Source organism: Neofelis nebulosa, chromosome 15 (assembly GCF_028018385.1).
Source record: "Neofelis nebulosa isolate mNeoNeb1 chromosome 15, mNeoNeb1.pri, whole genome shotgun sequence".
Taxonomy (NCBI): domain Eukaryota; kingdom Metazoa; phylum Chordata; class Mammalia; order Carnivora; family Felidae; genus Neofelis; species Neofelis nebulosa.
In genome coordinates this window covers 5,876,990-5,898,560 of record NC_080796.1, presented here as the reverse complement: position 1 = coordinate 5,898,560, position 21,571 = coordinate 5,876,990, and the positions used below count along the sequence as shown (strand labels likewise).

At 43.1% G+C, this 21,571-nt stretch overlaps 1 long non-coding RNA gene across 2 annotated transcripts in view; it reads left to right on the top strand.

The window, feature by feature from the left end:
- The window catches only part of LOC131495944 (uncharacterized), a 170,309-nt gene that overhangs the window by 1,911 nt on the left and 146,827 nt on the right, over window positions 1-21,571 (top strand). The window contains exons 2-9 of one of the 2 annotated variants that reach the window (XR_009254191.1): window positions 1,908-2,035; window positions 2,631-2,846; window positions 5,031-5,187; window positions 6,883-7,027; window positions 8,398-8,509; window positions 11,815-11,941; window positions 12,173-12,291; window positions 12,665-12,779. This is a non-coding gene — a long non-coding RNA (uncharacterized LOC131495944). The remainder of the gene's footprint in view (window positions 1-1,907; window positions 2,036-2,630; window positions 2,847-5,030; window positions 5,188-6,882; window positions 7,028-8,397; window positions 8,510-11,814; window positions 11,942-12,172; window positions 12,292-12,664; window positions 12,780-21,571) is intronic. The other variant, XR_009254190.1, reaches the window with a different exon arrangement.

Here is a 21,571-nt window from a genome sequence, read left to right as displayed (position 1 = left end):
CCTTGTAACTCACTCTCCTCTTTCCAGTCTTTGATTCAGTGGCAACTTCTCACTGAGGGTCTGCTTTGTCCCCCATGAATTCAACCAGCCCCCTCACATCCCACCTTCCGGTAATACCCAGTTTTCTGTACTTTGCTTGGTTCTAAATTCATATGTCTGTTTGCCATTATATGTCCTCTTTGGAGAGATGCCGATTCAGGTCCTTTCCCCATTAAAAGAAAAATGGGTTATTAGGTTTTTTGGCTATTGAGTAGCAGGAGTTCCTTATATATTTTAAATTAACCCCTTATCAGATGCGTGGTTTGCAAATACTTTCTCCCATTCCGTAAGTTGCCTTTCATTCTGTTGATTCATTTGCTGTACAGAAAGTTTTTAGTTTGAATTCCCACTTGTCTATTTTGCTCCTGTTTCCTCTGCTTTTGGTATCCTCTGTTGTAGATACTTTTATAATAAACTGAGACAAAATCCAGACCCCGTAAGACGACGTGATAAACATGAATATACAATATTAAGACACCTATTTTTTTTTTTAATTTTTTTTTCAACTTTTTTTTTTTTTTTTTTTTTTTGGGACAGAGAGACAGAGCATGAACGGGGGAGGGGCAGAGAGAGAGAGAGACACAGAATCGGAAACAGGCTCCAGGCTCCGAGCCATCAGCCCAGAGCCTGACGCAGGGCTCGAACTCACGGACCGCGAGATCGTGACCTGGCTGAAGTCGGACGCTTAACCGACTGCGCCACCCAGGCGCCCCTTAAGACACCTATTTTTATCATCTATGTCGCATCTCAGGGGTTATTAATATTTAATGTAAGTACACTGTATGTAGCAAGTACTAATGAATGATGCTTGGTGTTTTCTTTCAGTGAAGTTTGAATATGATAAATTTGATTGCTGGGCGTGTCAGGAATTAGTTGAGAGTTTGATAAAAATCATTTAAAAACTTACGTGTAAAATGAAATAAGTTTTTCTATTAAGGAAATTCAGACTGTGTTTTTATAAGAGCATCATAAGCTAGGGATAATAGCTTCCAGAAGTAACATTTTGAAGAAAACCAGTTTGTGCAACCCAAGGCATGGACTGTATTACCCATTTACGAGGTTTCTTTCATAATTTGTGAAAGATTGCCTTGCACTGTGCTCAAATATTCACCTTGTAAAATAGTTAAATTAGATGAATATTACAATGTGATAAAAATAACATGAGAGCCTTTCCCAGTTGCTGTAAAAAAAAAATCGATCAGTTGTTTTTAAAAAAAAAAATCATGAAACTGGCCTTTGATAAATTTTGTTTTCAGTTTGTTTATGTAGAGAGACCGAGAGAGCAAGAGCAGGGGAGGGGCAGAGAGAGAATCCCAAGCAGACTGCATGCTGTCAGCACAGAGCTCTGATGCAGGGCTCGAATTCAGGAACTGTGAAATAATGACCTGAGCTGAAAGCAAGAGTCCTCAGCTTCATCCACTGAGGCCACTCAAACAAACACCTCTCATGCATTTTTTTTTTTTTTGAAAGGACTGTTTATTTAGTCAGCATCTTCTGATGCCAGTAGAGGGCACTCTGGTACCAGGTGATTAGCCTATAAAGGTAGAGAAAGGACAAAGTTTCTGATTAGAAGAAGCTTGCACTCTGAACAAATACCGGATGAAAGGAGGCAACGCCATAGCAGCAATGAATGCGGTGCTAGGGTAGCCGCTGACATGGAATGGGGTCTTGTTGAGAAAGGCTTCTGGGTAACATTCACCTTCTCTGGTGATCCATTACCGAACTACTGTTGTTTGGATCCTTTGACAACCCTCTTTTCTACCTCCAACCACCTCCACTTAAGTTGTACTTAACATTGTCCTTTGTTTACGTTTCCATTTGTTGTTTATCCTATAAAATTCATGGTTTTTGCATTTGTTTCTGTGCAGAGGAACTTCAGCTGGGGGCTGGATTGCAGGCACTGTCGCTGAGGGGAAAAGGGGTCTTGGAGCCATTTTTCAAGACCAGGTGGTGAATACCCGACAGTACTTGGAACATGTGAAAGACTCCACAACAGGTGTGCTGGCCTTTAACAACCTAGTGTTATGGAATTGTTCATGTTGATCTTGTTCTGAGGTTCATTTGTGTTTGAGAATCTTAGAGCTTCACCCCATCACTGTGAGTGGAGGTACCTTCCTACCTTCTCATGATTTAATAACCTCCACCTTTGCAGAAATAGAGACCTATTTTAGGGGCCTGGATGTACTCTCCAGTTTTCTTTTCCTTTTATAGCAACTAAAATGATGCAGTTCTTTGGTTGTGCTGAGCCTTTTTTTTTTTTTTTTTTTTTAATGCTAAACACTATTACAAACAGTGGCTCCCCACTCACCGTCCCCTTTTGGAAGCGTTGTGCTACAAGAGGTTTTCTTTTGATCTCTTGTTACTGTTAATTTAATATTTTAATCTCCTGTTTTAACTCTAAATGTATGTTTGTGTGAGGATTCCTCTAAAAGGCCGGTACATATTCTGGGCATCAGGTGTGTATAAGTGTTCGTTACTTGTTCATGTCTTGGTTTGGCCTAACTTAAGCTCTCAAGATTGTGGTGTCTCCATTGTTTGGGGAGCGATTGGTCAACTTGTTTCATTATTGACCTGTGCCTCGGTTTTTGCAGGAATGCAAGGTAGAGTGGTGAAGCTATTCCCCAACCATTTCCGAGTGACCTCTCGCCCTGAACCCCTCACGTATAAGTACAACATTGATTACATGCCAGAGGTTGAAGAGGGAAAAGTTCGTACAGATCTGCTCTGCCAGCATAAACACGTAATTGAAGAGTGTCCCACATTTGATGGGAACTCTTTATTACTGCCTCATAAACTACAAAAGCAGGGTAAGTAATGTGATTGGACACTTTCTTTCTCTTTAAGTTTATTGACTTATTCTGAGAGAGAGAAAGCACACGTAGGGGAGGAGCAGAGAGCAAGGGCGAGAGAATCCCAAGCAGGCTCTGCACTGTTTGTGCAGGGCCACAGGGCTTGAACCCACAAGCCACAAGATCATGACCTGAGCTGAAGTCAAGAGTTGGGCACTTAACCAACTGAGCCATGCAGGCACTCCTGTTAGTGGACATTTTCTTGACCTTTCTTCTTTCTCTCACATTCTCCCTGTATTATAGCAAATACACCTTTTTCATACAATGGTTCATGGACACCTCTCGATCTCTTGCCCATAGGATTTGTAACAAAACCCACATGCCGTGTTTGGCTATCACTGATGTTCCCTCATGCCTCATTTTGGTGGTTAAAATGAATTTAAGAACAAAATATATATTTTTTACCTTTCCAATGGCAAATAGGGCTCAAATGCTGACGAAGTATTGAAAAAGTTTTTATTTCTTGTTCCAAAACTTCACACACACACACGCATACACACACAGAACTGGAAGGACTTAATACTCCATTTCTTTTCCTTAATTTAATATTTCTGAGAGGGAGCAATTGGGGGGGGGGCAGAGAGAAAGAATCTTAAGCAGGTTTGACACAGCACAGAGCCTGAAGTGGGGCTCAAACCCCTGAACCATGAGATCATAACCTGAGCTGAAATCAAGTGTCAGAGGCTTAACTGACTGAGCCACCCAGCTGACCCTCTTCAATAAACTTGAATAACTATTCTTTTAAAACGTTTATTTTTGAGAGAGAGAGAGAGAGAGAGAGAGAGAGAGAGAGAGGCAGAGGCAGAGTGTGAGCGGGGGAGGGGCAGAGAGAGGGAGACACAGAATCTGAAGCTGGCTCCAGGCTCTGAGCTGTCAGCACAAAGCCCGATATAGGGCTAGAGCCCATAAAATGTGAGATCATGATCTGAGCTGAAGTTAGACATTTCACCGACTGAGCCACCCAGACACCCCACTTCAGTAAACTTCTGTATTTATTTAGCAAGTGCATAGTTTACAGGAGTTTGTTTAAGTTAAAAAAAAAAATCACTGTAACTATTTGATTCGGACCCTCATTTGGGTCTCCTAAATCATATTTTCTACCTGCCTGTGTCTCTGGGGGTTAAGATTGCTCCTGCCAGACACCCAAGTGACCTGTTGTTTTGTGGTCCAGTAATGAGCGTCCTCTCCTTGGAAGGAGCACTAGACCTTTTTGTTGTTTCTTTACCTCAGAAAACAGAACTGGTCAGCCGGTGGGGCAAAAAGATTGTGAAGGTGATCACTGAATTCTTCAGTGAACTCAAACCCACCTCACTGGACTGCTTACGTTATTACAACATACTCTCTAGCAAATGTGTTTCTGAGATTTCATTTCCTTGAGATTTGGTTGCATGTTAGTGTGTCAGTGGCACTGTACATAGCTGTTTGGTCCTAGAATTTGTGTTCTCGAGGTCTCCTCGTGTTCTGGGAGGGCAAGCGATCTTTGAGATGCATCGGCACTTGAACCTCACCTAGATGTGCTTGAGTTCTGTGGCTTATTGTTGACATTGTTCTTCCTGCCTACCCCCACATCCCGTGCCTGCTCCCTGTCTAGGGAGGGACAGATGTCAGCTGTGCACAGCGATGCCTCTTTCTCCTGGAGTAAAGGTGCATTTGTTTTCTTTTCTTAATGGTTGTTTATTTTTGTAAGAGAGAGAGAAAGAGCAGAAGCAGGGGAGAGGCAGAGAGAGGGAGACACAGAATCTGAAGCAGGATCCAGGCTCCGAGCTGTCAGCACAGAGCCCAGTGCGGGGCTTGAGCCCTCAGTGCAAGATCATGCCCTGAGCCAAAGTCTGGTGCTTAACCGACTCAGCCAAGCAGGCACCCCTACATTTGTTTGGTGTTCTACACTTACGGTGACGCACAAATAGTGAAAATGAAAATTGGAGGCACGTAGTCTGCAAAAGAGGTTTCAGTTCATTTCTGGGGATGAAGGACCTTCTGATGACCTTCCCATGACCCTTTGTTGTAGATTATGTAAAGGAGGGAAAAATGGAGGTTCAAGGGGCCTTAATATCTACCTTACAATGTCATTTCCTTGTTGTATCAGGCACTTCCTGTTAATCGTTTGTAAAACAAAGTCACTGATCGATTTCTTTCCCCCAGTGTATCTCCGTGTTTGTTAGTAAATCTTCATAATATTCACTGCGGTTTCCACGAAATCCATTCTTCCAATTTCTAGAATTTCGAAGATGATGGATTTGAAGCAAGTTGGTCGCAACTATTACAACGAGAATGAGGCCACGGAGTTCCTCAATCATAAGTACACAGTGGAAAGTTTCACATTCTACAGACCTGACCATAGAAGCATTTGAGAAAGTGACTCTCATTTGAAGCAGTAGGATTTATAAGTGATGGTCTTTTCAGTGGTACCCACTGGCCATGAACGATTCAGTTAGAATTTCATGTAAATTTGGAACGAAGTGAAAAGATTCACTCTTACAGTCCTAGAGTGATAAGCATAAACCTTGAGGTATTCGGTAGTTCTATAAACCTCATAAGAAGTCTAAATCTTCTAAAATTTGGATAGTAGATTTCTCTTAAATACTTTCAATCATAGTAATTATAGCTACATGTATGTATGTGTATATATTGTGTATATGTTTATAATTCATACACCTATATCCTATATATTCTCACATACATACATACGCATGTGTGTGGCTATAGGTGTGTGAGCCTGTGGGTGGTAACAATATGGTTTAACAAAGAGTGTAAGAGTTATAACTAGCCCATCAGGTAAATCTCTATTGGAAAGGTCCTTCAAAAGATCAGTTCTTACTAAAAATAAGAAATTGAAACTGCTTGACTCCTAAGCACCAATTTTAGATCCCAAGTTCCAACACTGGGACGCTTGCTTCCTTGTTCAGAGCTTGGACTTTGACCCTTACATCTAATGTCTTCTGTTTGCAGGCTGGTAATCTGGCCTGGATATAGTGCTTCTATTCTTGAGTATGAAACCAGCATTACCCTCTGTGCTGATGTGAACCACAAACTGCTCTGAATGCAAACTGCTTATGATCTAATGCATGTTGATAACAAATCCCAAAGGAAAGATGCTATGGAAATTTTTAAGAATTAGTTGGATCAATTGTTTTTACATCTGTGTTTATTAACTTTTTTAATGCTTATTATTTTTTTTGAGAGAAGCAGAGAGAGTGTGGGGAGGGGCAGAGAGAGAGAGACAGAGACAGAGAGGGAGACACAGAATCCGAAGCAGGTTCCAGGCTCTGCACTGTCAGCACAGAGTCTGATGTGGGGCTCGAACCCACGAACCATGAGATCATGACCTGAGCTGAAGTCAGACACTTGACCAACTGAGCCACCCAGGTGTCCTGTGAGTCTGCTATTTAAAAACCTATCCAACCACTTTGAGAACTTTTTCCCCCCATAAGAGATGGTCCTATAGTTTTTGAATCAATAAACAGTAAAGGTCAGAGGCAGAAATAGCATGGGAATGGTGAGAATCCATCCACACTTTTCTCATCTGGCTATACAGCATGAGAGAAAGATAAGTTTCAGTTGTAGATTTTGCTGTTCTTGTGATTCCTGATGTTGATCCAGTCACCTGCTCTGAACCCTCTCTCACATGTAACAGAATATGCTCCTTCCAAATTTCTTTTCCCTTGCTTTGTGTCTAACTATTTTTAACAATCAGGGCTTAATTATCATCCATTAGCAAATGTCCACTTGACGGAAGTGTTTTACTTCTAACCTTCTTCTAGACCAGACATTTTAAGCTGAAGAGCGTGGATGTAAAGCTGCTTGGCCAGCATCATCGTAGGAGTCCTCAACTTTATTCCTGCTTTCCAATTTCAAAATTCACTACAAAGCTCTAGGAATTAGGACAGTGGGATACTGGTATGAAGATAGACCTAAAAATCAATGGAATACAATTGAGAATCCTGGAGTTAACCCTCACATTTATAGTCCATTGATTTTTTTTTTTTTCAGCAAGAGTTTCAAGACCGCTTTCTTGGGGTAGGAATACTCGTTTCCTCAAATATTGCTGGGACCACTGGATATCCACCTGGCCGTTCCTCACAGAAGATACAAAATTAACTCCAATTTATCCCCAAAATTAACTAAAAATAGACCTAAATGTAAGCGTTAAAACTCTATAAAATTCCTAGAAGCAAATCTAGGAGTAAATTTTCTTGACTTTGGCTTAGAGAAAACCTTATAAAATAAAATGCCAACAGAGAAGGGTTGACAGAAGGAAAACGTAAATTGGACTTCACCAAATTGAAAACTTTCTTTCTTTGAAGTGAAAAAAAAGGGGGGCGCCTGGGTGGCTCAGACGGTTAAGCGTCCGACTTCAACTCAGGTCACGATCTCGCAGTCTGAGTTCGAGCCCCGCGTCGGGCTCTGGGCTGATGGCTAGGAGACTGGAGCCTGCTTCAGATTCTGTGTCTTCCTCTCTCTCTGCCCCTCCCCTGTTCATGCTCTGTCTCTCTCTGTCTCAAAAATAAATAAACGTTACAAAAAATTTAAAGTTAAGAAAAAGAAAGAAAAAAAAAAGGAACAGAATGAGAGAACATTTGAAATCACATATCTCCAGAACAACTTGCTTCTACATATGTAAGAAATGTTTACAAGTCAATAATTAAAAGAGAACCTAACTTTTACTTATTTCTTCAACCCAACTTTCAAAAAAATGGGCAAAGGATCTGAATAGACAGGCTTCCAAAGAAAATATACAAATGGCCAATAATCACATGAAAAGATACTCAATATTCTTGGCCATCAGGGAAATGCAAAGTCAAACCACAGTGAAATACCCCTTCATAGTATGATGGCTAAATTTGAAAAGGCAGAGACTAAGTGTCGGCAAGGATGTGAAAAAGTTGGAACCACCCGTCAAATACTGCCGGTAGAAGTAAAAATGGTGTGGTCTCTTTGGAAAACAGGATGGCCCTTTTTCAATATGCTAAATACAGTGTCACCATATGAGCCAGCAATCTCTTCCTAGTTTTATACCCAAGAGAAATGAACACCTATGTCTACCAGAATTGATACATGAATGTCCATAATCTCATTATTCATAATAGCTCAAAGGTGTTAACAACTCAAATGTTCATCAACTGACAAATGGAAAAATAAAAATGTACATCCATAAAATAGTGTGTCATTTGGCAACAAAAAGGAATGAAATACCAATACATGCTACAGCATAGATAAACCTTGAAAAGTAGTACACCAAGTGGAAGAAGGCTGTCAGGAAAGGTCACATACTGTATCATTCAATTCATGTGAAATAGGGTGGGTAGGCAAATGTATAGGATTTACAACTCTGTGAATATACTAAAACCATTGGATTGTAGCCTTCCGTAGGTGAATTATATGTCATATGAATTTACTAAAGTGGATATATCCTGAAACTTCTTGTAGGATTTAAAGCTTCTCACTTCTTACATGATCCCATGCCATAAATATGTTAGGAATACTACTATGTGTTGTGACCATTCCACAGGTATAACAATAGAACCTATCGAGTGGATGCTATTAATTGGGAGGAGACTCCCAGAAGTACGTTTAAGAAATCAGGTGGTGAGGAAATCACCTTCATAGACTACTACAAGGAGGTAGGAAATGTCCTGTCCTTCAATGTATTTAAATCTCATTTTGTTCTTATTATGTAGTCAAATATATGTCTCCTAAAAATACATGTGCAATATAGAGTCCTGTATGTTAGATTATAATAATATAACATCACCTATTAGCCTATAACATATATATAATCTATTATAAAATTTCTCCTTAGTGGTATTGTAACTTGACAGATGTATTATCCATGCATTCGAGTGCCTCATATATAGGGTAATGTCACATGATTAGAATGGCTCCGGTATGGCCTCTCCCGTGGGCCTAAGAGGAGGCTATGGTACTTTGAAACATGTTGATGGATCATTGGGTAGAAAATATGGCAAGACTTCATATGTGACCACTTTCCTTATATAGAAGGTTGAGCCCTATAGAATTTGGTTTGAAAAGAAGAAACAAATGACCAATTACCATCTGGAAAGATGTCAGCTGTATGCTGAATCTCAGAACTCATGGATTCCTCAATCTCTGTTCACAAAGACATAAGTAAACTTAGCTTGGTGCACAAAGATACACTAGTTGAGGAGATTAGTTTTCTAGCTTTGGCAGATGAGAGAAAGGAATTACAGATATCTGTAACAAATGGAAAGAACTTACAAATATTTTTTTTAAAGAACAGCTTGTATTTTTATACTGGAATCCAAACCATGGCTACTTGGAACCACCAAGGCTACACAGCCCTCTGGCATCCCTTCAAGGGGTGGTGCTATTACATTATCCTCACTTGTGCTTCATACTTAGTTCTTGTTCATTCAATCCAAAAAAGCACTTAATGAGTGCCCATTACACATCTTGGGTATACATTGGTAAGACCACTGAGTTGTCTGTTCTTAAGGAACTTGCATCCTTACGGCAGGAAGAGAGACGGCAGACAAGACTGTTCTAAGGGTTATGAGGGATATATCTAGATAATTAAAATTGAGAGGTATTATGGACGGTGTCTGGTGGTTCAGAGTAGGTGGTCATGGGAAGCTCTGAGAAGCTGGTATGTGAATGTCTGAAAGGAGCAAGCTGTGTGCAAATGAGGGAGAAGAGAAAAGACCCCACTTTCCAGATGGGCGAGATGTATCCAGATCCCAAACAAGGCTAGATTATTCTGTGAAGAAGTGCACATGGTTGCGGGGAGGACATCCTTGGATGTAGGATATGAAATCAGAGGATGAAGTGGGGGCCACGTTGTATAAAGTGCTGTCCACTGAGACAAATGAGATATTGTCAGATGTTATACAGATGGATGAAGTGATATATTTTATTTTACAGAGATGTGTCTAATTACAAGGAACGGGCTGTATGTGGGTAAAAAGGGAGGCAGAGACATCAGTGAGGAGGTGGCTAAGTCACTTTAGGTCAATGATAATGGTGACCGGGATTAGGGTGGGAGAGGTAGGAAGTGAGTGGATGCCAGAGTCATTTACTACAACGGGGGAGTCGGTGTGAGAAGATTGGGGACTTTGGGGTTGACTTAGGCTCTGATGGAGGTGGTAGATGGAGATACCTGGCTGATATTTGCTTGTTCATTCTCCAAATTTGACCTCAAATGTCATTGATTGAGAAGAGCCATGCTGGGTATCCAGAGTACATCCACCCCACCCCCACACCAACCTGCAACCTCAGGCCTCTGTGGGGTCCCCCTGTTCTGTTGTGCTCTTGCATTTCATAGCATCTATCCCAATTCGGAATTCTGTATTTGAGTGGTTATTTTATGAATCTCTCCCCTCTCTGTAGACAGAGTTCCACCAGGGCATGACAGTGTTGGTTTTGCTCCTTGTAAATACCTCTCCTGTCTTATACCATGACTAGCACATAGAAGTTGAAATATATATAGGTTGTAGTAAATTCACACATGCTGGCATCACAGAGCAGTGGGTTTGGGAATAATTAGAGGATTTGTCACATGAAGACAAACTACCTTCTTGGCACGAGTTGATAGGCAGGAGCCTTGGATGTAAAAGAAACCTAAGACTGTGGTTTCAGCAGGTTTAATTGAGAAAAAAAAAAAACAGACGGGCTGAAATATTTGAAACGATTTGAGTCATCTTGGGATGCCCTGGTGGGAACTCAGTCTAATGACAGATGGCAATTTAGTTGCCCTGTTGTCATGAGATCTAGAAAAATCCTGGAATCGATCGATGAGCCCTTAGAAGGAAAGTACAATCCTGGCCTTCAAAAAAGGTTTCATAATGCTGCAAAGAAGGACCACAGAACTCCTGTTTAGGTGCAGAAGTTGATGTTAGAGGAGGAGATCCTTCTAGGATGTTGCATGGCAGCTATGGGAAATAAGAGGCGTGTTTCCCAAAGTTTTTGACAGGAAGAATAGCTCGTCCAAAGGTTTTGATAGATGAGGCCCTAAAAGGATGCCATGATTCTACACACATGTAGACACCTGCACAAGCTTGGGCCTTAAGACTCTAGAACCAGGAAAATGGGGGTGAATCCCAGCTGTCTTTCAAATAACTAAAGACCACTCTAAGGGTGAAAAAAAACCATGTATAGTCTGCAATGAGATCATACGAATTAAAACTAATAGTTCAGCTTAAGAGAAAAAGAGCCATGAACACTGGATGTGAAGTTTTGTCGCGGGTAGGAACTCCTTTGAAGTTCTCGGGATGTTTAGCAGTCAGATAAAACCAGAATTGATGTGGCTAAATTCCTACTGATGAGGACCTTCCTGATCGGCATGGAAGGATCTATGAAGAACCATTGCTGTGTGTTGGAGAGTAAAGGCAGTTTGTGGCACGGAAATTGCAGCCCAGGGGTAGGATGTCTTGGCAAATATCTCTTCCTCCTGGAAGCAGGGACTGAGAGTTTAGGAGAAATGATGCAAGAGGCATGTTGGGAATAGATGTGGAATTGCAACTCTAAAAAGTTGACTGGGTTTGTTGCCCACCCCTCCGTTTGGGAATCGTCTTGAAAGTGCTCAAGTATGTTTGAGGAATCTTTAAGACAGTGCTGTAGTGAGAAATACAGATCCTAAGAGTCTGTCATACGTTTACTTATATGTAGTGAAAGGATCGTACAATGACCCCCAATATAATGTCTGTGAGCATCCCGCTCTCCTTGGCTACGTGTGTTGACAGAGAAAAAAAAGAGGCCATCTGCGGGACGTCTAACTAAGAGAATATGAAGAGAACCTTTAATGCGTTCTTAACCTTGAGGAAACCGTATCACCAGCACACCCCAGGCCTCTGTTGGTGACCCCAAAATGCACTTCTGTACATATTTACGTGACTCTGCTGAGGCTTCACCGATAGTTACAGCAGTGTTCTTTCTTGTTTCTGTTGAGCAGCAACATGGTCTAGTGGTCACTGCCCTAACTCAGCCACTTTTGGTCAGCAAAGGCAAATGGAAAAAGAGCCAACAGGACACGCCCCATGAGCCTATAATGCTGGTTCCCGAGCTGTGCTACCTGACAGGTACTACAGATTTGTGCAGTCTTCAGAGAAGTCCACCCCTTCTGAGCCCCAGGTGTTAGGATGTAGAAGTACCAGCGTTTCATAATGCTCCATATGGCCCAGAGCTGCATTCTCTCTGCTGGTTCTTCCTCTTGCAGGTGCAGTGGTCAAGGCTTCTCTCGTTTACACGAGAGAGTTTACACTATTCTTGCTTCTTTAGCTATATCTTTTCTAAACTTTGTCTTTGGAAAGGTCTAACAGATGAACTGCATAAAGACTACAGAGTGAAGAGAGACATGGCTGTGCATACAAGGTTGGATCCAGAAAAAAAGGCAGCATGAATTACAAAGATTCACGAATATTGGACAAAAGTAAGTGTTATTTTTCTGTGTGTGTGTGTGTCCTGAAGCGGAGACTGCGTAGAACCCCTGGCATCTCACATGCTCCAACTAAAATGTGACAGTTGGGACGAAAACGATACCTTGGAGGGAACAACTCTATTTTTTTCTGTCAGTGCAAAGTTAGGGCAAGTCTGGAGGGGGAGAATGATATAGAAAGATCCTAAGACCCTGTGCAAATGTGAGAGCGAAGACATCATGATTTCAGGGTACCAGGGACCTTCTTTGTACCATGTCAGCACAGAGGACAATAGAAGACATCTTTAGATTAGAGGAGAATTTTATAAGTGGATCATTGCCTTTGCGTACTTCATTTGGATTGATTTGTGGACATTTTAACTTTCAGAAATAAGAGTGCACAAAAGGAACTCCAACTTTGGGATTTGAAATTTGACCCCAACTTCGTGTCCTTCTCAGGAAGAATTATGAAAGAAGTAAGAATTCTTCAAAGAAGCAGAGTGGTAAGACCATTTCAAAGTGGCCATGTTTCTTTATCTCTCTTTTTCTCAGCTTCTTCTTTTTCCATAATTTTATCTTCTAATTCACCTATTCTCTCCTCTGCCTCTTCAATCCGAGCTGTAGTCACCTCCATTTTATTTTGCAGCTCATTTATAGCATTTTTTAGCTCCTCCTGACTGTTTCTTAGTCCCTTGATGTCTGTAGTAATAGATTCTCTGCTGGCCTCTATACTTTTGTCAAGCCCAGCGATTAATTTTATGGCTATTATTTTGAATTCATTTTCTGCTATATTGCTTACATCGTTTTTGATCAGTTCGTAAGCTGTCGCTACTTCCTGGAGTTTCTTTTGAGGAGAATTCCTCCGTTTGGTCATTTTGGATAGTCCCTGGAGTGGCACGGAACTGCAGGGCTCTTCCTCTGTGCTGTCTGGAGTAACTTGAGTTGGTGGGCGGGGCCGCAGTCAGACCTGATGTCTGCCCCCAGCCCACCGCTGAGGCCACAGTCAGACTGGCGTGTACCTTATCTCCCCCTCTCCCAGGAGCAGGACTCACTGTGGAGTGGTGTGGCCTCTGTCTGGGCTACTTGCACACTGCCAGGCTTGTGGTGCTGCTTCGATGGGATCTGGCGTATTAGCCGGGGTGGGTCTGCAAGGTGCACAGGGGCGGGAGGGGCAGGCTCAGCTCGCTTTGACTTCGGTGGTCCGCTTTGGAGGGGCCTAGTGGCAACGGGAGGGAGACAGACCTGTCGGAGGGACGGATCCGCATGAGCACAGCGTTGGGTGTTTGCGCGGTGCAAGCAAGTTCCGTGATGGGAACCGGCTCCCTTTGGGATTTTGGCTGGGGGGTGGGCGAGGGAGACGGCACTTCCAGCGCCTTTGTTCCCCGCCAAGCTGAGCTCCGTTGTCCGGGGCTCAACAACTCTCCCTCCCGCTCTCCAAGCACAGCAGTTGACTTATAACATTCCAGATATTAAGTCCCACTGGCTGTCAGAACACACTCCATCCGGCCCCTCCGCTTTTGCAAGCCAGACTCGGGGGCTCTGCCTTGCCGGGTGGGCTGGCTGCCCCTCCACCGCCCTGGCTCCCTCCCGCCAGTCCGTGTAGCGCGCGCCGCCTCTCCACCCTTCCTACCCTCTTCCGTGGGCCTCTTGTCTATGCTTGGCTCCGGAGAGTCTGTTCTGCTAGGCTTCTGGTGGTTATTGGGGTAAATTAGGCAGATGTGGGTGGAATCTAAGCGATCAGCAACCAATCCTTCTGAAATACAAGCAATTATCAGGGAATACTATGAAAAATTATAGGCCAACAAACGGGATAACCTGGAAGAAATGGACAAATTCCTAAGCACTCACACACTTCCAAAACTCAAACAGGAAGAAATAGAAAACTTGAACAGACCCATAACCAGCGAAGAAATTGGATCAGTTATCAAAAATCTCCCAACAAATAAGAGTCCAGGACCCGATGGCTTCCCTTGGGGAATTCTATCAGACATTTATAGCAGGGATAATACCTATCCTTCTCAAGCTGTCCCAAAATATAGAAAGGGAAGGAAAGCTTCCAGACTCATTCTATGAAGCCAGCATCACTTTGATTCCCAAACCAGACAGAGACGCAGCAAACAAAGAGAACTACAGGCCAATATCCCTGATGAATACGGATGCAAAAATTCTCAACAAGATACTAGCAAATCGAATTCGACAGCATTTAAAAATAATTATTCACCATGATCAAGTGGGATTCATTCCTGGGCTGCAGGGCTGGTTCAACATTTGCAAATCAATCAATGGGATACATCACATTAATAAAAGAAAAGATACGAACCATATGGTCCTGTCAATCGACGCAGAAAAAGCATTTGACAAAATCAGCATGCTTTCTTAATAAAAAAACCTCGAGAAAGTCGGGACGGAAGGAACATACTTAAACATCCTAAAAACCATTTATGAAAAGCCGACAGCTAATATCATCCTCAATGGGGAAAAACTGAGAGCTTTCCCCCTGAGATCAGGAACACCACAGGGATGTCCACTCTCACCACTGTCGTTTAACATAGTGTTGGAAGTGCTACCATGAGCAATCTGACAACACAAGGAAATCAAAGGCATCAAAATTGGCAAAGATGAAGTCAAGCTTTCACTTTTTGCCGATGACATGATATTCTACATGGAAAACCCAACAGACTCCACGAAAAGTCTGCTAGAACTGACACATGAATTCAGCAAAGTCGTAGGATAGAAAATTAATGTGCAGAAATCAGTTGCATTGTTATACACTAATAATGAAGCAACAGAAAGACAAATAAAGTGACTTATCTCATTCACAATGGCACCAAGAATCATAAAATACCTAGGAATTAACCTAACCAAAGGTGTCAAAGATCTGTATGCTGAAAACTATAGAAAGCTTAGGAAGGAAATTGAAGACGATACAAAGAACTGGAAAAACATTCCATGCTCATGGATTGGAAGACTGAAATTGTTAAAATGTCAATACTACCCAAAGCAATCTACATATTCAAAGCAATTCCAATCAAAATTGCACCAGCATTCTTCTCCAAGCTAGAACAAGCAATCCTAAAATTTGTATGGAACCACAAAAGACCCCGAATAGCCAAAGTAATATTGAAGAAGAAAACCAAAATGGGAGGCATCACAATCCCAGACTTTAGCCTCTACTACAAAACTGTAATCATCAAGACAGTATGGTATTGGCACGAAAACAGACACATAGACCGATGGAATAGAATAGAGACTCCAGAATTGGACCCACAAATGTATGGCCAACTCATCTTTGACAAAGCAGGAAAGAATATCCAATGGAAAAAAGACAGTCTCTTTAACAAATGGTGCTGGGAGAACTGGACAGCAACATGCAGAAGAATGAAACAAGAGAACTGTCTTACACCATTCACAAAAATAAACTCAAAATGGATAAAGGACCTGAATGTGAGACAGGAAACCGTCAAAACCCTAGAGGACAAAGCAGGAAAAAACCGCTCTGAACTCTCAGCTGCAGCAATTTCTTCCTTGACACGTCTCCAAAGACAAGGGAATTAAAAGCACAAATGAACTATTGGGGCCTCATCAAGATGAAAAGCTTCTACACTGCATGGAAACAATCAACAAAACTAAAAGGCAACCGATGGAATGGAAAAGATATTTGCAAATGACCTATCAGACAAAGGGCTAGTTTCCAAAATCCATAAAGAACTCACCAAACTCCACACCCGAAAAACACATTCTCCAGTGAGGAAATGGGCAGAAGACATGAACAGACACTTTTCCAAAGAAGACATCCAGATGGCCAACAGGCACATGAAAAGATACTCAATGTCACTCCTCATCAGGGAAATACAAATCAAAACCACACTGAGATATCACCTCACGACAGTCAGAGTGGCTAAAGTGAACCCATCCAGAGACTATAGATGCTGGAGAGGATGCGGGGAAATGGGAATCCTCTTGCACTGTTGGTGGGAATGCAAACTGGGGCAGCCACTCTGGAAAACAGTGTGGAGGTTCCTCAAAAACGTAAAGATAGATCTACCCTATGACCCAGGAAGAACACTGCTAGGAATTTACCCAAGGGATACAGGAGTGCTGATGCATAGGGGCACTTGTACCCCAATGTTTCTAGCAGCACTTTCAACAATAGCCAAATTATGGAAAGAGCCTAAATGTCCACCAACTGATGAATGGATAAAGAAACTGTGGTTTATATACACAATGGAATACTACTTGGCAATGAGAAAGAATGAAATATGACCTTTTGTAGCAACGTGGATGGAACTGGAGAGTGTTACGCTAAGTGAAATAAGTTATTCAGAGAAAGACAGATACCATATGTTTTACTCTTATGTGGATCCTGAGAAACGTAACAGAAGACTATGGGGGAGGGGAAGGAAAAAAAAGTTAGGGAGGGAGTCAAACCATAAGAGACTCTTTAAAACTGAGGATAAACTGAGAGTTGATGGAGGGTGGGAGGGAGGGGAAAGTGGGTGATGGGCTTTGAGGAGGGCACCTTTTGGGATGAGCCCTGGGTGTTGTATGGAACCAATTTGACAATGAATTTCATATTTAAAAAAGAAAAGACTCCACCAAACACACCTGCTAGAACTGTTACATGAATTCAGCAAAGTCACAGGATATGAAACCAATGTACAGAAATCAATTGCATTCTATACACCAATAATGAAGCAGAAGGAAGAGAAATTAAGGAATCTATCCCATTAACAATTGCATCCCAAACCATAAGATACATAGGAATAAACGTATCCAAGGAGGTAAAAGATCTGTACGCTAAAAAGTATTGAGAGCTGATGAAGAAATTGAAGAAGACACAAAGAATTGGAATGACATTCCACGCTCATGGATTGGAAGACAAAATACTGTTCAAATGTTGATACTCCTCAAAGCTATCTACAGCCTCAATGCAATCCCTATCAAGTAACATTAGCATTCTCCACAGAGCTAGAACACACAATTCTAAAATATGTATGGAACTGGAGAAGACCCCGAATAGTTCAAGTGATGTTGAAAAAGAAAACCAAACATGGAAGCATCACAATTCCAGACCTCAAGCTATGTTACAAAGCTATAATCACTAAGAGAGTATGGTACTGGCACAAACACAGAGACATACATGAATGGAACAGAATAGAGAACCCAGAAATGGACTCACAAGTGTATAGCCAAGTCATGTTTGACAAAAGAGGAAAGAATATCCAATGGAAAAAGACAGTCTCTTCAGCAAATGGTATTGGGAAAACAGGATAGTGACATGCAGAAGAATGAAATGGGACCGCTTACCTACTGTACACAAAAATGAACTCAAAATGGATGAAAGAGCTAAATGTGAGACAGAAAACCATCACAATCCTAGAGGAGAAAACAGGCAACAGCCTCTTGACCTCAGCCACAGCAACGTCTTAATAGGCATGTTTCAGGAGAGAAAGGAAACAAAAGCAAAGAACAAAAACAAAACAAACAAAAACAAAACTCTTGGGACCTCATCAAGATAAAAAAAAGCTTCTGCACGGCAACAGAAACAACCAACAAAACTGAGGGAATCAGAGAAGGTATTTGCAAATGACATATCAGATAAAGGGTTAGTTTCCAACATCTGTAAAGAACTACCAAACTCAACACCCAAAAAACAAAGAATTCAGGGAAGAAATGGTCAAAAGACATGAACAGACGTTTTTCCGAAGAAGACAACCAGATGGCTAACAGACACATGAAAAGAGGCTCAACAGCAGTCATCATCAGAGAAATACAAATCAAAAGCAGAATGAGATACCACCTCACACCTGTCAGCATGGCTCAAATTAACGACGCAGGTAACAATAGATGTTGGCAGGGATGCGGAGAAGGGGGAACACTTTTGCCCTGTTGGTGGGAATGCAAACTAGTGCAGCCACTCCGGAAGACAGTATGGAGGCCTGCCAAAAAATTAAAAAGAGAGCTACCCTACGTCCTAGCAATTGCATGATTAGATATTTATCCAAAGGATACAGGAGTGCTGATTCAAAGGGGCACATGCATCCCAGTGTTTATAGTGGCACTATCAATAATAGCCAAATTATGGAAAGAGCCAAGGTGTCCAGTGACTGATGAATGGATAAAGAAGATATAGATATATACATCTATATAGATCTATATAGATGTATATATCTGTCTATATATCTATATCTATATATCTATATATATATATATATATATATATGTGTGTGTGTATATATATATATATCTATATAGATATATATATCTGTCTATATATATATCTGTCTATATATATATCTGTGTATATATATAAGTCAGTCAGAGAAAGACAAATATCATATGATTTCACTCGTGTGGAATCTAACAAAATAGATGAAGATAGAATGGAAGGAAAAATAAGGTAAAAACAGAGATGAAGACAGTCCATAAGTGACTTGATTAACTCTTCACACACTGAGGACTGTTGGAAGGGTGTTGGGTAGAGGGATGTACTAAATAGGTGATGAGCATTAGGGAGGGCACTTGGTGTGGATGACCACTGGGTGTTCTATGGAAGTGCTAAATCATTAAATTCTATTACTGAAACTATTATTACACTATATGTTAACCAACTTGGTTTAAAAAAAAAAAATTTAAAAAGATGATTACAGACAGAGTACATTCGAAGCCCAGAGGGAGAACACATCTATTCTATTAAAAGACGCTACTATTATATTAAAAGAACAAAACAAGGCTTCGCACATCCTTGCTTTGTCTTTCTGATTTCATACCTCCCACTCTAAGTCTACAAAGCAGCAGGTATAAGCCAGCTGTTTCCAGAAACCCTCTCCCATTGATTCCTACCTGAGTGCAGTTCCCTATCTGACGACTATTCATCATCGGTTCCAGAGTCAGACAGGCTCTCCAACACCCAATCTTTAGAGACACAAGCATGAGCAAGCAGGTTATTAGAGACAGGGGCTCCACCATTCCTGTAACTCCCTCTGAGGCCATGCTGGCTCAGCCGGCATCACTTGCCCTTCCTCTGGGTCCTCAGACCTTCCCTGGGCTTGGCAAAGGCAGAGCCCTTCCACAAGGCATTGACCACAGTTGCAAACCTTCAAGCAAGAGAAAGGATCCCCCTTCATCTGGTACTTCCCCAGCTGCACTGGATCATGATAGCTCTCACCCGCACAAGAAGGTGCCACCTGTGCAACCTGACATTCCAACGGTTACAGACATACATAGGGTTTGGCGGGTTCCACGAGCAGACCCTGTGCCCGGCTCAGAGCAGCTGCCCAGAAGAACCCTCTGTGAGGGTGGGAATGTTCTGCGTTGTAAACCTGCGTCTGCCGGGCACCAGAAACGTGGCTAGTGCGGCTAATGGCTATGTGGCAAGTGGCTTCTGCCCTGGATAGCACAGCTTTAGGATGTACACATGAGGAAGACGTGACCTCCCAGTCCTGGAGGTTTCTGCAGAGGAGCTTGCTGGCCTGATCTGACCATTCCTTTGTCGGTTCTCCCTGGGCTCATGCATATGTGGCAGCCACTGCGTGAGACCCTGGGGACACTTCTGGTGGAAGGTCAACACCCAGGTCTGAGGGGAATCCCAGCAGGGGCACATTATAAACAGAGTGAAGAGCATGACACCCCCACACTCATGCTGGATGTAATCAGAGCCGCAGGGCAGAGGGGGAGCACCTCACTGTCTTCAGGAGCCCACCCTTCTCATTCTGATCTGGACCAGTGCCTGGGCAGACAGCTAGCATAGTGTGGGGCCCAACAGGCCTGGGTGAGCTGAGGAGGGACCTTTCCACCCCTAAACGAGTTCCCAGCCCAAGGCTGTGAACAGCAGGCGTTTATTGGGGCCAAACATGGGCTGCCTAGGGCTGAGCCCCTGGGGGACGAGCAATGACGGAGAGACTGTCGGTGCCCTTGCAGTGACCATCCAGAGCTATGGCTCCTGTGCCCATGAGTGGAAGGAAGGTCAGAGACAGTATTTGGACCTGTCAGTTCCCATACCTTTCAGACAAACTCTCACACGGATGTCCTCGGGCCAGGAAAGAGCACAGCAAGGACCACCTCCACTCTGGGATCAGCCCCCACCACTTTGCTGAGCTCCCTGTGCACTGGAGCCTGTGCCCCTCTCACCTCCCCTGCAACTAGAATGTTCTACAGCTGCCCTGGTCACATGGGATGAGATCCCTTTTGTATGAATGTGTTTCCAGCCAGACAACCCTTGGCCAACAGTGTGTAGACAAGGACTGGCTGTCAGGTGACGGCCAGAAGCAGGTGAAAAGTGAAAACTGGTCCCTCCTGGCCCAGGTGGATCAGGCCTGGAAACGTACTTGTGTCTGGCCTGACCCTGGTTCCATCCCTGCTGGCGTGTCCCAGGTGGGAGAACAGGAGACCTGACTCCATTGTCTGCTCCTCCCCAGTGTCCACCAATGAAAGAGTCTGGTAGATGGAGAAGAGGCTGGCACAGGAAGGACGCCCCTCTCCCCAGGCTTTTAGGAAGATGTCCATACGGTGCTCTCACCCGGCATGCCGGCTCGTCCTGCCTCATCCCACCCAGAAGGAGCCCAAATGTCATCCTCGGTGAGGACAAGGCTGGGCCCAGGTGCTGATGCTACACTGATTCAAATAATCCTGCCACCGTGGTGTCCCCTCCCACCCTCACATAGCCTGGATGTCCTTCATGTCTTCCCTCTGCAACCCATCAATATTTCCCGCTTAACATCTAGTCCAAGACCTTGGACCGTGCTCTCACCCTTTCAAGCTGAAGTATTTGAAGGAGCAAGGGCCCTTAGAGCCTGGCTGCTGGTTTCATTCCTGCATTTGACCACACACAGCAGGCATTAACTTCCACACCCCTGGGATACCAAGATCTTGAGAGAAAGGATTTCTAGAAGCTGGAGGATCCTCTTCTCAGATGCCCTCCAGAACTGGGTGTGGCACACGCCTGCACCAGGGGCCACCTGCCCCAGCCCTCCAGCTAAGAGGGGGAGGATTCCCTTCTCAGGCTCCTTGAATCTCCTTTTTGGAAAGGATAGGAGGGGCAGGAAGGCAGTAACCCTGGGGCAATTATCTCTTTACTGCTGAAGTATGATGGAGCAAGGACTCTGGGATCACTCTAGTCTCAGCACTGGCGGGTGCCCCACACAAGGAGGATCAGGAGCAAGGACTGAAATTATTACTGATGACAACCTCAGCCTAGAAATTCAGGGTCTGCCTCAGAAAGTAGAGGCGTGAGAGAAAGTACTAGGAATTGGGGGTTAAAGGGCCTCGTCTCCCCGTCCAGCCCCCATCCCCACAG